At 33.6% G+C, this 19,329-nt stretch overlaps 1 pseudogene; it reads right to left on the reverse strand.

Annotated features, from left to right (window-relative positions):
- LOC129476039 (E3 ubiquitin-protein ligase CCNB1IP1-like) overlaps positions 1-19,329 on the reverse strand; it is a 122,049-nt pseudogene that overhangs the window by 17,477 nt on the left and 85,243 nt on the right.

A 19,329-nucleotide genomic window follows, 5' to 3' on the forward strand; every position in this document is an offset into this window, starting at 1 on the left:
TAATGTATTGCTGAATTCAGTTTGATTGTATTTTTGAGTATTTTTGCATTAATATTCATCAGAGATATTGGCCTGCAGATATTTCATTTGTTTCTTTGTTTTTGATGTCTCTTTGTCTGGTTTTAGCATCAGGGTAATACTGGCCTCTAAGAATGAGCATTGAAGTATTCCCTCTTCTTCTATTTATTTGAATATTTTGAGTAGGATTGTTATTAATTCTTCTTCAAATGTTTGTTAGAATTTAGCAGTGAAGCCACCAGATCCTGGACTTTTATTTACTAGGAGAATTTTTATCATGGCTTCAGTATCATTACTTGTTATTGGTCTGTTCAGGTTTTGGATTTCTTCCTGGTTCAATTCTTGGTAGATCATATGTGTCAAGGAATTTGTTCATTTGTTCTAGATTTTCCAATTTATTGGCACGTGGTTGCTCATAGTAGCCACTAATGATCTTTTGAATTTTTTCAGTGTCAGTTGTAATGTCTCTTTTTTATTTCTGATTTCATTTCTTTGGATCTTCTCTCTTATTTTCTTAGTCTGCCAAAGGTTTGTCAATTTTGTTTAACTTCCAGAAAACAAACTTTTTGGTTCATTGGTCTTTTTATTTTTTTTTATTTACATTTTATTTATTTTGCTATGATCTTTATGATTTGTTTTCTTCTAATTTTTGGTTCTATTTTGTTTTGATTTTCTTTAATAAGCATCATTAGATTGTTTATTTTTAGTTGTTCCCATTTTTTAATGTTCTTATTTTTTATGAAGTTTATAGCTATAAACATCCTTCTTAGAACTGCTTTTGCTGTATCCCATAGGTTTTGTTATGTTGTGCTTCCATTATGATCTGTTTCCAAAAGATTTTAAATTTCAGTCTTAATTTCTTCATTAATACACTGGTCAATCGGAAGCATAGGGTTTATTTTCCATGTGTTTGCACAGTTTTCAAAATTCCTCTTGTTATTAATTTCTAGTTTTATTTCATTGTGCTCCAAGAAGTTGCTTCATATTATTTTACCTTTATTGCATTTTTTTTTTTTAGATATATTTAAGTTCTGGGATATATGTGCAGAATGTGCAGGTTTGTTACATAGGTATACATGTGCCTTGGTGGTTTGCTGCACCAATCAACCCGTCATTTACATTGATATTTCTCTTAATGCTATGCTAGCTCCCCACCCCCCGACAGGCCCTGGTGTGTGATGTTTCCTTCCCTGTGTCCATGTGTTCTCATCGTTCAACTCCCACTTATGAGTGAGAACATGCGGTGTTTGGTTTTCTGTTCCTGTGTTAGTTTGCTGAGAATGATGGTTTCCAGCTTCATCCATCTCCCTGCAAAGGACATAAACTGATCTTTTTTTATGACTGCATAGTATTCCATGGTGTACATGTGCCACATTTTCTTTATCCAGTGTATCATTGATGGGCATCTGGGTTGGTTCCAAGTCGTTGCTATTGTGAATAATGCTACAGTAAACATGCGTGTGCATGTGTCTTTAGAGTAGAATGATTTATAATATTTTGGGTACATACCCAGTAATGGGATTGCTGGGTCAAATGGTATTTCTGTTTCTAGATCCTTGAGGAATCGCCACACTGTCTTCCCAATGGTTAAACTAAATTACACTCCCACCAACAGTGTAAAAGTGTTCCCGTTACTCCACATCCTCTCCATCATCTGTTGTTTCCTGACTTTTTAAGGATCGCCATTCTAACTGGCGTGAGATGGTATCTCATTGTGGTTTTGATTTGCATTTCTCTAACGACCAGTGATGATGAGCTGTTTTTCATGTTTGTTGGCCGCATAAATGTCTTATTTTGGGAAGTGTCTGTTCATGTCCTTTGCCCACGCTGTGTTGGGGTTGTTTGTTTTTTTCTTGTAAATTTATGTTCCTTGTAGATTCTGGATGTTAGCCCTTTGTCAGATGGACAGATTGCAAAAATTTCCCCCCTTTCTATAGATGGCCTGTTCACTCTGATGGTAGTTTCTTTTGCTTTGCAGAAGCTCTTTAGTATAATTAGATCCAATTTGTCAATTTTGGCTTTTGTTGCCATTGCTTTTGGTATTTTAGTTATGAAAGCTTTGCCCATGCCTATGTCTTGAATGATATTGCCTAGGTTTTCTTTTAGGGTTTTTATGGTTTTAGGTCTTACATTTAAGTCTTTAATCCATCTTGAGTTAATTTTTGTATAAGGTATAAGGAAGGGGTCCAGTTTCAGTTTTCTGCCTATGGCTAGCCAGTTTTCCCAACACTGTTTATTAAATACGGAATCCTATCCCCATTACTTGTTTTTGTCAGGTTTGCCAAAGATCAGATGGTTGTAAATGTGTGGCATTATTTCTGAGGCCTCTGTTCTGTTCCATTGGTCTATATATCTGTTTTGGTACCAGTACCATGCTGTTTTGGTTACTGTAGTATAGTTTGAAGTCAGGTAGCGTGATGCCTCCAGCTTTGTTCCTTTGTTCTTTTTGCTTAGGATTGTCTTGGTTATACAGGTTATCTTTTGGTTCAACATGAAATTTAAAGTAGGTTTTCCTAATTCTGCAGAGAAAGTCAATGGTAGCTTGATGGGAATACCATTGAATCTATGAATTACTTTGGGCAGCATTTTCATGATACTGATTCTTCCTATCCATGAGCATGGAATGTTTTTCCATTTGTTTGTGTCATGTCTTATTTCCTTGAGCAGTGGTTTGTAGTTCTCATTGAAGAGGTCCTTCACATCCCTTATAAGTTGTATTCCTAGGTATTTTACTCTTTTTGTAGCAATTGTGAATGGGAGTTCACTCATGATTTGGCTTTCTGTTTGTCTATTATTGGTGTATAGGAATGCTTGTGATTTTTGCACATTGATTTTGTATCCTGAGACTTTGCTGAAATTGCTTATCAGTTTAAGGAGATTTTGGGCTGAGAAAATGGGTTTTCTAAATATACAATCATGGCATCTGCAAATAGAGACAATTTGACTTTCTCTCTTCCTATATGAATACCCTTTATTTCTTTCTCTTACCTGATTGCCCTGGCTAGAACTTCCAATATTTTGTTGAATAGGAGTGGTGGGAGACAGCATTCTTGTCCTGTGTTGGTTTTCAAAGGGAATGCTTCCAGCTTTTGCCCATTCAATATGATATTGGCTGTGGGTTTCTCATAAATAGCTCTTATTATTTTGAGATACATTCCATCAATACCACATTTATTGAGAGTTTTTAGCACGAAGAGGTTGTGAACTTTACCGAAGGCCTTTTCTGCATCTATTGAGAGAATCATGTGGTTTTTGTCATTGGTTCTGTTTATGTGATGGATTATATTTATTAATTTGCATATGTTGAATCAGCTTTGCATCTCAGGGATGAAGCCGACTTGATCGTGGTGGATAAGCTTCTTGATGTGCTGCTGGATTCAGTTTTCCAGTATTTTATTGAAGATTTTTTCATCGATGTTCATCAAGGTATTGTCCTGAGATTTTCTTTTTGTTGCTGTTGTGTCTCTGCCAGGTTTCGGAATCAGGATGATGCTGGCCTCATAGAATGAGTTAGGGAGGATTCCCTCTTTTTCTATTGTTTTCAATAGTTTCAGAAAGAATGGTACCTGCTCCTCTTTTTACCTCTGGTAGAATTCAGCTGTGAATCTGTCTAGTCCTGGGCCTTTTTTGGTTGCTAGGCTATTAAATATTGTCTCAATTTCAGAACTTGTTATTGGTCTATTCAGGGATTTGACTTCTTTCTGGTTTAGTCTTGGGTGGGTGTATGTGTCCGGGAATTTATCCATTTCTTGTAGATTTTCTAGTTTATTTGTGTAGAGGTGTTTATAGTATTCTCTGATGGTAGTTTGTATTTCTGTGGGATCAGTGGTGATATCCCCTTTATTATTTTTTATTGTGTCTGATTCTTTTCCATTTTCTTCTTTATTACTCTGGCTAGTGGTCTATTTTGTTAATCTTTTCACAAAACCAGCTCCTGGATTCATGGAGTTTTTGAAGGGCTTTTCGTGTCTCTAACTCCTTCGGTTCTGCTCTGATCTTAGTTATTTTTTGTCTTCTACTAGCTTTTGAATTTGTTTGTTCTTGCTTCTCTAGTTCTATTAGTTCTGATGTTAGGGTGCCAATTTTGGATCTGTCATGCTTTCTCCTGTGGGCATTTAGTGCTATAAATTTCCCTATGAAAACTGCTTTAGCTGTGTTCCAGGGATTCTTGTATGTTGTGTCTTTATTCTCATTGGTTTCAAAGAACTTATTTATTTCTGTCTTAATTTTGTTATTTACCCAGTAGTCATTCAGGAGCAGGTTGTTCAGTTTCCATGTATTTGTGTGGTTTTGAGTGAGTTTCTTAATTCTGAGTTCTAATTTGATTGCACTGTGGTCTGAGAGACAGTTTGTTATGATTTCCATTCTTTTGTATTTGCTGAGGAGTGTTTTACTTCCAATTATGTAGTCAATTTTAGAATAAGTGCAATGTGGTGCTGAGAAGAATGTATATTCTGTTGATTTGGGGTGGAGAGTTCTGTAGATATCTATTAGGTCTGCTTGGTCCAGAGCTGAGTTCAAGTCCTGAATATCCTTGTTAATTTTCTGTCCCGTTGATCTGTCTAATATTGACAGTGTGGTATTAAAGTCTCCCACTATTATTGTGTGGAAATCTAAGTCTCTTTGTAGGTCTCTAAGAACTTGCTTTATGAATATGAGTGCTCCTGTATTGGGTGCATATATATTTGGGATAGCTAACTCTTCCACTTGCATTCATCCCTTTACCATTATGTAATGCTCTTCTTTGTCTTTTTTGATCTTTGTTGGTTCAAAGTCTGTTTTATCAGAGTCTAGGATTGCAATCCCTGAGTTTTTTTTTTTTTTTCTTTTTCCATTTGCTTGGTAAATCTTTTTCCATCCCTCTATTTTGAGCCTATGTGTGTCTTTGCACATGAGATGGGTCTCCTGAATACAGCACACCAATGGGTCTTGACTCTATCCAATTTGCCAGTCTGTATCTTTTAATTGGGGCACTTAGCCATTCATATTTAAGGTTAATATTCTTATGTGTCAATTTGATCCTGTCATTGTGATGCTAGCTGGTTATTTTGCGTATTAGCTGATGCAGTTTCTTCATAGTGTCAATGGTCTTTACAATTTGGTATGTTTTTGCAGTGGCTGGTACCAGTTTTTTCCTTCCATATTTAGTGCTTCCTTCAGGAGCTCTTGTAAGGCAGGCCTGGTCGTGACAGAATCTCTCAGCATTTGCTTGTCTGTAAAAGATTTTATTTCTCCTTCACTTATGAAGCTTAGTTTGGCTGCATATTAAATTCTGAGTTGAAAAATCTTTTCTTTAAGAATGTTGATTCTTGGCCCCACTCTCTTCTGTCTTATAGGGTTTCTGCAGAGAGATCTGCTGCTAGTCTAATGGGCTTCCTGTTGTGGGTAACCTGACCTTTGTCTCCAGCTGTCCTTAACATTTTTTCTTTCATTTCAACCTTGAAGAATCTGATGATTATGTGTCTTGGAGTTGCTCTTCTGTGTTCTCTGCATTTCCTGAATGTGAATGTTGGCCTGTCTTGCTAGGTTGAGGAAGTTCTCCTGGATAATTTCCTGAAGAATGTTTTCTAACTTGGTTCCATTCTCCCTGTCACTTTCAGGTACACCAATCAAATGTAGGTTTGGTGATTCACATAGTCCTCTATTTCTTGAAGGCTTTGTTCATTCCTTTTCATTCTTTTTAATCTAATCTTGTCTTCATGCTTTATTTCATTAAGTTGATCTTCAATCTCTGTTATTCTCTCTTTCACTTGATCAATTCAGCTATTGATACTAGTGTATGCTTCACGAAGTTCTCGTGCTGTGTTTTTCAGCTCCATTAGGTCATTTGTGTTCTTCTCTAAACCGGTTATTCTAGTTAGCAATTCCTCTAACCTTTTATCAAGATCCTTAGCTTCCTTGCATTGTGTTAGAACATGCTCTGTTCACTCGGAAGAGTTTGTTATTACCCATCTTCTGAAGCCTACTTCTGCCAACTCGTCAAACTCATTCTCTGTCCAGTTTTGTTTCCTTGCTGACGAAGAGTTGTGATCCTTTGGAGGAGAAGAGGCATTCTTGTTTTGGAATTTTCATCCTTTTTATACTGGTTTTTCTTCATCTTCAGGATTTATCTTCCTTTGATCTTTGACATTGGTGACATTCAGATGGGGTTTCTGTGTAGACATTCTTTTTGTTGATGTTGATGCTATTCCTTCCTGTTTGTTAGTTTTCCTTCTAACAGTCAGGCCCCTCTGCTACAGGTCTGCTGGAGTTTGCTGGAGTTTGCTGGAGGTCCACTTCAGACCCTGTTTGCCTGAGTATCACCAGCAGAGGCTGCAGAACAGTAAAGATTTCTGCTTGTTTCTTCCTCTGGAAACTTCATCCCAGAGGGGCACCTGCCAGATGCCAGCTGGAGCTCTCATATATGAGGTGTCTGTCAAACCCTGCTGGGAGGTGACTCCCAGTCAGGAGGCATGGGGGTCAGGGAATCACTTGAGGAGGCAGTCTGTCCCTTAGCAGAGTTTGAGCACTGTGCTGGGAGATATACTGCTCTCTTCAGAGCCGACAGGCAGGAAAGTTTAAGTCTGCTGAAGCTGCGCCCACAGCTGCTCCTTCCCCAAGGTGCTCTGTCCCAGGGAGATGGGAGTTTTATCTATAAGCCCCTGACTGGGGCTGCTGCCTTTCTTTCAGAGATGCCCTGCCCAGAGAGGAGGAATCTAGAGAGGCAGTCTGGCTACAGCGGCTCTGCAGAGCTCTGGTGGGCTCTGCCCAGTTTGAGCTTCCCTGAAGCTTTGTTTACACTGTGAGGGGAAAACCACCTACTCAAGCCTCAGTAATAGTGGATGCCTCTCCCCTCACCAAGCTCAAGCGTCCCAGGTCTACTTCAGACTGCTGTGCTGGCAGCGAGAATTTCAAGCCAGTGGATCTTAGCTTGCTGGGCTTTGTGGGGATAGGATCCACTGAGCTAGACCACTGGGCTCCCTGGCTTCAGCCCCCTTTCCAGGGTAGTGAACGGTTCTGTCTCACTGGCGTTCCAGGTGCCAATGGGGTATGGAAAAAAACTCCTGCAGCTAGTTCAGTGTCTGCCCAAATGGCTGCCCAGTTTTGTGCTTGAAACCCAGAGCCCTGGTGGCATAGGCACCTGAGGGAATCTCCTGGTCTGCTGGTTGTGAAGACCATGGGAAAAGTGTAGTATCTGGGCCAAAGTGCACCATTTCTCAGGGCATAGTCCCTCATGGCTTCCCTTAGCTAGGGAAGGGGGTTCCCTGACCCCTTGTGCTTCTCTGGTGAGGCGATGTACCACCCTGCTTTGGCTTGCCCTCCGTGGGCTGCCCCCACTGTCTAACCAGTCCCATTGAGATAAGCCAAGTGCTTTAGTTGGAAATGCAGAAATCACCTGCCTTCTGCACTGATCTTGCTGGGAGCTGCAGACCGGAGCTGTTCCTATTTGGCCATCTTGCCAGCCACTCCCTTTATTTGAATGTTTTAAGACTTGTTATCTGACCTAACATGTGGTCTATCCTTGAGAGTGATCCGTGTGCTGAGAAAAAGAACCTGTATTTTGCAGCTTTTTGATAAAATGTTCTGTAAATATCTAATACATCTATTTGGTTTATAGTGAAGATTAAATCTGATGTTTCTCTGTTGATTTTCTGTCTGGAATATCTGCCCAATATTGAAAGTGGGGTTACTGAAGTCTCCAGCTATAATGGTATTGGGTCTTATGTCTCTATTTCTATCAATATTTGCTTTATATATCTGGGTGCTGTACTGTTGGGTGCATATATATATATATATATATATGTTTTTAAAATTATTTTATACTCTCGCGAGTTAACCCCTTTATTATTACATAGTGACCTTCTTTATCTTTTCTTATAGGTTTTGTCTTGAATTTTGTTTTGTCTAAATATAGCAACTCCTGTTTTTTTTTTGTTGTTTTCATTGTCATAAAATATCTTTTTCATCCCTTTATTTTATTTCTATTTTTATCTTTATGGGAGAAATGTGTTTCTAATAAAAAACAAATCAATGGGTCCTGTTTTATTAGCCACTCAGCTAGTATTTTGGTTGAAGAGTTTAGTCCATTTACATTCAATGTTATTGGTAAGTAAGGACTTACTCCTGCCAGGTTATTATTTGTTTTCTGGTTGTTTTGTGGTCTTCGCTTTCTTCTTTTGTTTCATCTTGTCTTCCTTTAGTAAATGTGATTTTTTTTATTGGGATATCTTTTTGTTTCTGGCTTTTGACTTTTTGTGTATCCATGGTATGTTCATTTTTTGTTTGTGGTTACCATGAGGCTTGCAAATACTATATTGTAACTCATTATTTTAACCTGATAACAATTTAAAATTGTTTTCAAAAACAAATAAACAAGCAAAAAGAAAACTAATAAAAGCTACCTTAACTTTGTTGACACATTTTTAATTTTTGTTTTTTTAATTTATATTTTATTGTGTTACATCTTAAAAAGTTGTAGCTATTATTTTTGCTTGTTTCATTGTTTAGTCTTTCGCTTAGGATAAGAGTAGTTTACATACTACAGTTACAGTGTTATAACATTCTGGGTTTTTTTTTCTATGTACTTAGTATTACTAGTGCATTTTGTACTTTCAGGTGGTTATTTATTGCTCACTAATGTCCTTATCTTTCTGTCACTGTGGGAGAGGAATGTTCAGTGGAGCTTTCTATTCCACCATCTTGCTCTGCCTCTCTTTTTTTCTGTTTTTAATTTTAGGTTTTCTCAGCAAAAATCTCTATATATTCTGGATATTCAATGAAGGAATGGAAAGTCTTTCCAAGATATTGTAATGAAATATATCAATAATCATTTGGGAGAAATGAACTTAATGCCATTTTTTAGTATATAAAAGTAATTCAAAATTCAAGAGGAATCCTATTCACCATTAATCTTCTAGAGGAACAGATAAAAGTACATTTTTGATTCTACAAATGGGTGAAAGTTCCATAGATGATGCAAAAACTAATAACTATAAAGGAAAATTATAAATTATAATCATCTAAAGTTACTGGTAAAAAATAAAAAGGCAAGTCGTAAATAAGATATTTGCTTAAATACTGTGTATTTGTGCATGAGAGAGATACTTAAAACTCAATAACAAAAAAGACAACTCAATAAAAATTGGTAAAATAATTTAAAAGGCATGGTTTATACATGAACCCCTAGTAAGCATGGATAAAGTATTCAATATCTCTAGTTATAAAGGAAATGAAAATTAAATTCACAATAAAATTCTACTGCTCACCTATCAGAATGCCTAAAGAACAAAAACAAAACCAAAGCAGAATGACATATCAAATGCTTGTGGCAGAGAATCTGAACTCTCACATATCACCGGTCAGAATGTAAAATGGTTGAACCATTTCAAGGTAACATTTTGCAATTTCTCATAAAGTTACTACATACACCTACACAGCAATTCCACTTCTACGAATGTATCTAAGATAAATAAGAACACATGCTCACCCAAAGACTTGTAAAGCATTCTTAAAAGCTTCGTTACAACAGGGAAACATCTGAAATATCCCAAGTGCTCACCTGCGAGGGAATGGAGACACAAATTTTGATATTTTTATATAAGGAAATACTACTCAAGAAAAAAACAAAAATCTACTAATATATGCAACAACATAAATGACTCTCACAGACATGTTGAGTGAAAGAAAAAGCTGGACATAATCTAACCTACGATGTATGCTTTCATTTATATCAAATTCTAGAACAGGTAAACTCACTTACAGTGATAGGAATCAGAAGAGTGCTTTCCTGTGATTGAGGGGGAATTGACTAAAAAGGACAAGTAGAAACTTTGAGGTGATTGAAACATTCTGTATTTTGAGGGGGTATTGCTGGTTACATGAAAGTACACATTAGCAAAAACTCATAAATTTATATGGTTTAAATCTGTTCATTTGACGTTTATTGTAAATGAGCAATACTTGATCGATAATTCAATCTGGAAAATTCTGTTATTACTTTTTATCTTTCTCTCTCTTTGACGTAAATACATTTATTTATTTTATTTATGTTGAGATAAAATAATCATTTAACAGTGAAGGTGAACTAAGTGCATTTTCACAGTTTAGTGAAAAATCATTAGATAATGGATTTTCGTAAGAAGAAATATAAACTTGAAGGAAAGGATGGCTAAAAAGGCTATAGTAACCAAAGTAAATTCTAAAACAAGTTGGTAAACTTTAATAATAGTAATGACAAATATAGTAATTACAAATAGTAATTACAAATATACATACAAAAGCCCACACATAGGCATACATATATGTGTGTGTATGTGTATATATATGTATACATTATTTTGTTAACAAAGTGGGGCTAAAGAATATAAAAGAGTATGAAAGACAAGAGGAGAAATGGAAAGTTAAAACATTCCCAAATTTCTTATAAAGATCTAGCGGATATTAAAATACTGATGTAATGGAGACTTTTTAAGAAAAAAAGCAAAGAGTTTGTTATGTATACCTGCTATATATTAAGAATTGCAACATAATAGAATTATGATATCTGAATTTAAAAAAAAATTGTAGGGAGAGGGTGGTAAGAAAGAAGTTCAGAAACAAATCATTTAAGAAAAAGAAAAAACACTATTATGTAAACATAATAAATATAAACAGAGTAGACTCACATCAAAATACAGAGACTCAGATTAGATTTTAAAACTAAATATAGGATATTTACAATAAACACACCTGAAATGCAATAGTATAGGAGAAAGATAGAAAAAGGTATATAAATACAAACAAAGGAAAGTTGTTACAGCAATATTAATATGACACAAAATGTAAGGAAGATTAAAATCAATGGCAGAAAGAAAATTGAGGCATTGCTTTATGATAAAAGAAAAATCTACTAAGAAAATGAACAATCAGAAACTTCCATGCCCTTAAAATTCCAAGCAAAAATGAAGAGAATAACATTATATCTTTATAGTGAGAAATTTTAACACAATCCTTTTAAACACAACTATTAGAGAAGAATATAACTTAGAAAATAGATGTTTTTTTAGCAGAATAAGCTCAATCTCTTCAAATATACATAAATGATTCTATATAAAAATATAGGGAATATGTATTATTTTCAAGCACCCATGAATCATTTACAAATATTGACCATAATTTCATATATGTATAATTTTACTTCTGTTAAGTGCACATGGTGGATGAGGAGGTGAAGGAGAAGGGAGGAAACAGATTTGGTGAAAAGATTATAGGCAACAACTTTCATTACTTATACATCCATGTATTTCTCAGATACTGTCAAATGAGGTCATCTTATTTTTGTAATTTTATTAAAGCAATAAAAATTGCTTTAAAATAAGTTAAAACTTTAAGATTACAGAAAATTGAAAAACAATTCAAACTTGCTCTATTTTGCTTCATTTATTTTGATGGACAATGAATGGCAATTTGGAAAAATAATTTTTATTTTAATTTTCTGAATTTATATGTGAACTAGTTGTGATTTAAAAAAATCTTAAATGAACATTCATTTATAAAATATATGTTAATATATGAATCAAGAGTCCTGTTGTGCTTCTAAACAAGGATTAGACTAATATACCACATATATAATATGATACATAATATTTACTAATTCAGATGAAATTTACCTTTCTGTTTTCAGCTGTAGCAATTACCTTGAGTAAGCATTCTTACCTCTTGTGGTACTTTCCAAAAGTGATAATATACATGAAATTTTATATTTGTAACTTGCATTTCAAAGCAAATACTAGGCTTGATTACTCTTTTCACACATTAGAACAAATAAATATAAAATTTTTACTTCAGTTTAACCTAAAGTTTTGTTATTTTATTTTTTCTAGTTTCATGAAAGGGGTCATTAACTGTTATTTGCCATGTTTTATGTATAAACAATATACACAGATGTGCACACATACACACACACAAGTATGAATCTATGCAAGACTTAGGTTTAATAAAATTAAATCTGTGATAGCTAGTTTAATCCAACATATAAAAGGCATTTCTAAAATAAATAAAAGCATGATTATTCTGCCCTCGCCACATCACTGTCATCTCCCGCCATGCAAAGGCATAAGTTAAGAACAGAATGTCAACCCTAACATTTCTCTCATATGAAGTTGATCAAATCAGGCACAGAGTAACAGTTAAAAGTAGCGATATATTTTGGAAGAGTCTCCTTGACTCTTTTCATTTTTTTTTTCAACTGAAATCATGATCAGACTTTAAAATGAAACCATTAAAGTATTTATTTGCTAAATTCTATTTTAAACAAAGACCCTGATTTTGAGGTATGTTAAACATGAATTTATTTCCAAGATGACAATTACCCTTACCTATTACATGGACAGATAGATCTTGATATTTAGAAAAAATTAATATATCAATATATTTCATTTCATCTGCTCCTTTTTGGTCAAGAAAACATCTGTACAAAAGTAAATCAGTAAGTGAACCCATCATATTCTTTGTTGAGAAATCAAATTAGTCTTGGCTTTGATTCCAGTAATTACAGAAATCATAGTAGTCAAAGATATATTCTGTATATCATTCTAAAGATTTTAAGTGATTGTTTTTGAAATGGATAATTTTAAGCTAATTTGCATAATATCCAAAACATCAAAGTGACATGTTTTCACAGTCATAGCTTAATTACTATATTTTGCAGACCTGCTGATAAAGCCTACAGGAATTCTAATTAACTGTGATTCTGCCTTGCTCTCCGTGTTGTACAAACTACAATTCTCAGCTTGTGTGCTCCAAAACTATGACTTGCTCAGCCAAGGATGAATACAGCTGCTGGCCTCTTGGCTCACATCCAAACGGAAAAACCTGCCAAATTTTCTAATCAAAGTCTGTTTGCTAGCCTTTCTCTTTTTTGTTTTCTAGTTCAAATCTTACCATTAGAAGTTTCTAAATGTGGCCTAAAGAAAATAACCTTGTTTCTAATAGTAGTAGTAAAGGCATAATTTCATAAGGCCATTTACATTTAGGGATTTAAAATATAGTCTCTTGATGCAAACAGTAAATACATTTTCCCAAGGCTCTGGTAATAAAATTAGGCAATGGGGATCATTTCTAGCACTAAGTGTAGTGTGTGTTTTTCTTGGCTCTTTAACTAGAAACCTGCATTTTATTTTAAGGTCTCACATGAAATAGAACCACATGTGGCACATGAAATTTCTCTTGGATGATATATTAAAAGACATATTAAATTGATAGCATCTCTTGAAGTCAAATAATAATTAAAGGAGGGGGTAAGTAGAATTTTTCATAATATTTTTTAAGTTCCAATTTCTGAAATATTTAAAGATAAAGACCTTTTCTTATATACAAAATTATTCACAAACAACATTTTTATACCATTATTTCTTCCGAATTGTAGACTGTGTTCCATAAGGGAATATTGACTTTTAGTTTATTATGAAATCTCACTCTGGTATTAGAGATCACACCACAGGGATCATACTTATTTTTATGATTAAAACTGTTAGTCAAATGTAACAATTTTCGCTTATCTAATATTTTAACCTTCAACTTTGATCATAAACTATACATTATATACAGATTACAAAAAGTATATTTTATTCATAAAAAATGTGAACATTGGCCGGGCACGGTGGCTCAGGCCTGTAATCCCAGCACTTTGGGAGGCCGAGGTGGGCAGATCACGAGGTCAGGAGATCCAGACCATCTTGGCCAACATGGTGAAATCCCATCTCTATTAAAAATAATAATTAAAAAAAATTAGCCAGGCGTGGTGGCATGTGCCTGTAATCCCAGCTATTTGGGAGGCTGAGGCAAGGGAATCGCTTGAACCCGGCAGGCGGAAGTTGCGGTGAGCTGAGATCGCGCCACTGCACTTCAGCCTGGCGACAGAGCAAGACTCCGTCTCAAAAAAAAAAAAAAAAAGGTGAACATTTTTATTATTCTCTATTTTCTATCAGAACAAAGAGTCTGCAAACAATATCAAATTGCAAATCTAGATTGGTCAATGTAGTCATTGAAATGAAAGTTTCAGACGGATCTTTTATATTTCATTCTATTCTAATGAACCTAAAAGCATACAGTCCAAAAGAGTAAACTGATTATTTTGATAAAGCAACAATATTGGTTAGTGTCTTCAATAGAGAATCAGAATGGGAAAATGCATTATTTTTTCTTATATTTAAATATCAATTTTAAGAGATATAAATTGACATAAAATTTTCTTCTAGAATGACCATTCTGGCTTTGTCCTTATTGAGCTATAATCTTTGTATCTGGAGTCATTACTCCCTATTTATAATCATATTTCAGGCTCTGCTACCAATGCAGTGCTTATGAGGGAACATATAAAAACTTATTGTTACATTGCTTATTAGTTCAACATTCATTCATTCATTCAAGGAACATTTATTGAGTGACTACTCTGTGCTATACACAGAAGAGATGCAATTAACCAAAGAGACCATTGTATCTGTTTTCATGGAACTTTGCTTTTGGTTTCAGGTTTCCCTTGTGCTATACTCACAATAACTAGATATATGCACTTTCCCTCCCAGGCTATATCTATCTATCTATCTATCTATCTATCTATCTATCTATCTATCATCTATCTATCATCTATCTATCTATCATCTATCTATCTATCTATCTATCTATCTATCTATCTATCTATCATCTATCTATCTATCTATCTATCTATCTATCTATCTATCTAATCTATCTGTATATCTATGTTTGTATATTGATAAATAAGTATATATATATGTATATATCAGCAGGTGTATTCACCTCCTAATCCCAATAACATATCTGAATATACTTTTGGATATTCTATGTACAAAAGAATACCATAGTTAGATAATACTTTTATTTGTTTCTTTCAAAATATAATCCTTTTTATGTCTTTATTCTTGCCTTATCATAATGGGTTGGGCCTCCAGCACAATATTAGATACAAGTGAGAGTAATGAGCATCTTTGTGTCATTCTAGATGTCAGTGGAAAATAATTCATCATTTCACTGTTAAGTGTGATGTTTGCTGTAGGATAATGGTAGATACGTCTTACTAAGTTGAGGATTTTTTTTCTAGTCCAAATCAGTTTTTATTTAAAAAGGATGCAACAATTTATCAAATCTTTTCTGCATCTGTTAAATTTATTACATTGTTTTTCTATTTGTTTTGACAATGTGGTAAAATATGTAGAGTGATTTTCAATTGTTAAATCAACTTTTTTATTTTTGGAATAAACTAAAATTAACTTTAATATATTACCCTTTTTCTATATTGTTCACTTTATTTTCATAAGATTCTAAAGATGAGTTTTGCATTTAAATTCATGAGTGAGATTATTCTATGATAAGGTTGCAATTATTTTTTCTTTAAATGTTTAGTACATGTATCTATTAAAGCAATCTTGGCCTCAAGTTATTTTTAGAAGGGTTTTTAAATTACTAATTTAGTGTCTTTAAAATTATGCAACTAACCACAATTTATATTTTCTTTTATGGTATTTTTATTAGAAGTTAGTCTATTTCATCCATGTTTTTAATTTTATGGCATAAAGTAATAATGATAATCCCTGCTAATCTAATCTTTCATATATATATATGTATTTTAGTAATATTCCCTTTTTAAATAATATTTATTCTTTGTTCCATCACTCTTTTTATTTTTTCATCATTCTGGCCATAAGAGTGTTGATCTTGTTATTCTTTTTAAGAACTAATATCTATATTAAGCTCTGTATTTGTTTTCCCTACACCTACATAAAACTTGCTATAAATGGCAAAAGTTATTCACTGTTTCTAGACAATTCGAGCAATGTGGTTTATTCTGAACACCTGTTTTCCATTAGGTGTGTAATTTGGTATGTGCTAGGCAGAGTGCCTACATGTCAGACATTTTAAATTAAGCTCAGTTGAACTTTTCATCCACACACACATATATCCATTAGGTATTAACATTTTATTATTAGGCTAAATATTTCTACCAATTTTGATTATTTATTGCACGTCATTTCTCTCTGCCTCTCTAAACTTCTGTTTGAGATTTATTTTCTAGAGAAAACACTTTAGTATTTTACTTAATGCAAACCTAATAATGAATAATAATTTGTTATTTGTCTGCTAGTCTCTATGTAAATTTCAAATTTGAATGATATTTTGCATATTATAGAACTCTAGTTTGGCAATTTTTTTACCACTTTGCTTTTTTTTTATTTTATTGTGTCTTTAAATGTCATAATTGTCAAATCAACTTTATATCTTACTACTGATATTTTGATGGCATTTTTTTCTGAAAATTATTTCTCTTTGATTTTTGCTTTAGCAATTTGCTATAATGTGCTGGGGGTATTTTTTTTGTTTTGTATTTGCTACACTTACATTTCAAAAACTTTTTTTTTGTTTTTGTTTTTTTAGGGTGCTCCAAAAGTTTTTGTTATTTACAAAATAATGGATTTCCTAAAAACATTATAAAAACAATAAAAAGATCTAATAATTTGGAATTAACTAAATAAGAAATGTACAAAGTCAATATAAATGCAACTTCAAAACACGATAGATCACAAAAAAAGACTTGAAAAAATGGAAAAATATACCAAATTCTTGGATAGGAAGATACAAAATTACATCATAAATATAGAAACCAATACTTCCTCAATTAATTTATGAATTTAATGTAATTCTCTAACAAAGAGCCTTGTTTTGTTTTTTAAACAAGAATATTTTGAATGTATCTATTGATTTACTTTGTTAACTTTTTGTTTTAAGTGACTAGTGCAGGTTTGTTATATAGATAAATTGAGTGTCACAGAGATATGGTGTACAGATTATTTCATCACCCATGTAGTAAGTACACTAAACGATAGGTAGTTTAAAGTATATATACATATTTATTTTTTATTTTTGTAGTAAATAGTGGATGTGTATCTTTATGAGGTTCATAATAGTGGATGTGTATCTTTATGAGGTTCATTACATGTTTTGACACAGGTATGCAATATGAAATAATCACATCATAGAGAATGGGAGTATCCCTCTCCTCAAGCGTTTATCCTTTATGTTACAAGCAATACAGTCACAACCATTTACTTATTTTAAAATGTAAAATGATTATTGTTGATTATAGTCACCTTATTTTGCTATCAAATAGTAGATGTTATTCATTCTTTCTAACTATTTTTTGTACCCATTATCCATCCCCACCTCACCCCCAACCACCCACTAACTGTCTCAGCCTCTGGTAACCATCCTTCTACTCTCCATGTCCATGAATTCAATTGTTTTGATTTTCAGATCCCACAAATGAGAATATGAGATCATTTTCTTTCCATGCCTGGCTTATTTCACTTAACATAACAACCTGCAGTTACGTTCAGGTTGTTGAAAATGACAAGATCTCGTTTTTTTTAATGGCTGAATTGTAGTCCATTGTGTATATGTAAAACATTTTCTTTACCTATTTATTTGTTGAACATTTAGATTGCTTTCAAATCTTGGCTATTGTAAATGGTGCTGCAAAAAACATGGCAGTTTTAATTCATTTTTATTTGATTTTTGTATGTGGTGAGAAAGAGTGGTCTAGTTTAATTCTTCAAGATATTCCTTTCACATACTGATTGCCTTTATTTGGGGTATATACTCAGTAGTGACATTGCTGAGTCATAATTGTAGCTCTATTCATAGTGTTTTGAGGAAACTCCAAACTATTGTTCATAGTGGTTGTTCTAATTTACATTCACATGAACAGTGTGAGCGTTCCCTTTTCTCCTCATCCTCACCAGCATTTGTTTTTGCCTGACTTTTAGATCAAAGTAATTTTAACTAAGGTGAGATGATATCTCATCGTAGTTTTTTCTTTTTTTTAATTTTTTTTATTTTTTTATTTTATTTTTATTTTTATTTTTATTATTATACTTTAGGTTTTAGGGTACATGTGCACAATGTGCAGGTTTGTTACATATGTATCCATGTGCCATGTTGATTTCCTGCACCCATTAACTCGTCATTTAGCATTAGGTATATCTCCTAATGCTGTCCCTCCCCCTTCCCCCAACCCCCCAACAGTCCCCGGAGTGTGATGTTCCCCTTCCTGTGTCCATGAGTTCTCATTGTTCAATTCCCACCTATGAGTGAGAGCATGCGGTGTTTGGTTTTTTGTCCTTGCGATAGTTTACTGAGAATGATGTCTTCCAATTTCATCGTAGTTTTAATGTGCATTTCTGTGATGATAAATGATGTTGAGCACCTTTCCACATGCCCATTTGCCATTTGTATGTCTCCTTTACAAAAATTTCTATTAAGATTTTTTGCCTTTTTTTAATTGAATTGATAGATTTTTTTTTCTATAGAGTGATTAGAGCTCCCGATATATTATCGTTATTAATCTGGTGTCAGATGGGGAGTTTGTCAATATTTGCTTCCATTCTGTGTGTTGTCTCTTCACGTTATTGATTGTATTCTTTGCTGTGAAGAAGCTTTTTAACTTGATGTGATCCCATTTGTCTTTTTTAGCTTTGGTTGCCTGTGCTTGTGGGTATTGCTCAGGAAATATTTGCCCAGAACAGTGTCTTGAAGATTTTCCTCAATGTTTTATTGTAGTAGTTTTATAGTTTGAGGTTTTAGACTTAAGTCTTTAATTCAATTTTATTTGATTTTTGTATGTGGTGAGAAAAAAGTGGTCTAGTTTGATTCTTCTGCTTATGGATATTCAGTGTTCCCAGCACTATTTATTGAAAACTATTTTCTCTGCTGTACGTTCTTGGCATCTTTGTTGAAAATGAGTTCACTGTAGGTGTGTGCAGTTGATTCTGAGTTCTCTATACTTTTCCAGTGGTCTATGTTCCTGTTTTTATGCCAGTACCATTCTGTTTTGGTTACTATTATACTGCAGCTCTGTAGTATAATTTTAAGTCAGGAAAAGTGGTTCCCACAATTTTGTTCTTTTTGCTTAGAATAGCTTTGGGTGTTTTGGGTGTTTCGTGGTTTCGTATACACTTTAGGTTTGTTTGTTCTACTTTTCTGAAGAATGTCATTGGTGTATTGGTAGGCATTGTATGGAATCTTTAGATGGCTTTGGGTAGTATGGACATTTTAACAATATTGATTCTTACAATGTATGAATATGAAATAGATTTCTATTTTTTGGTGTTCTATTGAATTTATTTTGTCAGCGTGATATAGCTTTTATTATAGAGATCTTTCACCTATTTTGTTAAGTGAATTCTTAGGTAATTTTACGTAGGGCTATTGTAAATGAGATCACTTTAAATTTCTTATTCAGAATGTTCAGTGTCGGCATACAAAAATGCTACTGATTTTGAT

Source organism: Symphalangus syndactylus, chromosome X, assembly GCF_028878055.3.
Source record: "Symphalangus syndactylus isolate Jambi chromosome X, NHGRI_mSymSyn1-v2.1_pri, whole genome shotgun sequence".
Classification (NCBI taxonomy): Eukaryota; Metazoa; Chordata; class Mammalia; order Primates; family Hylobatidae; genus Symphalangus; species Symphalangus syndactylus.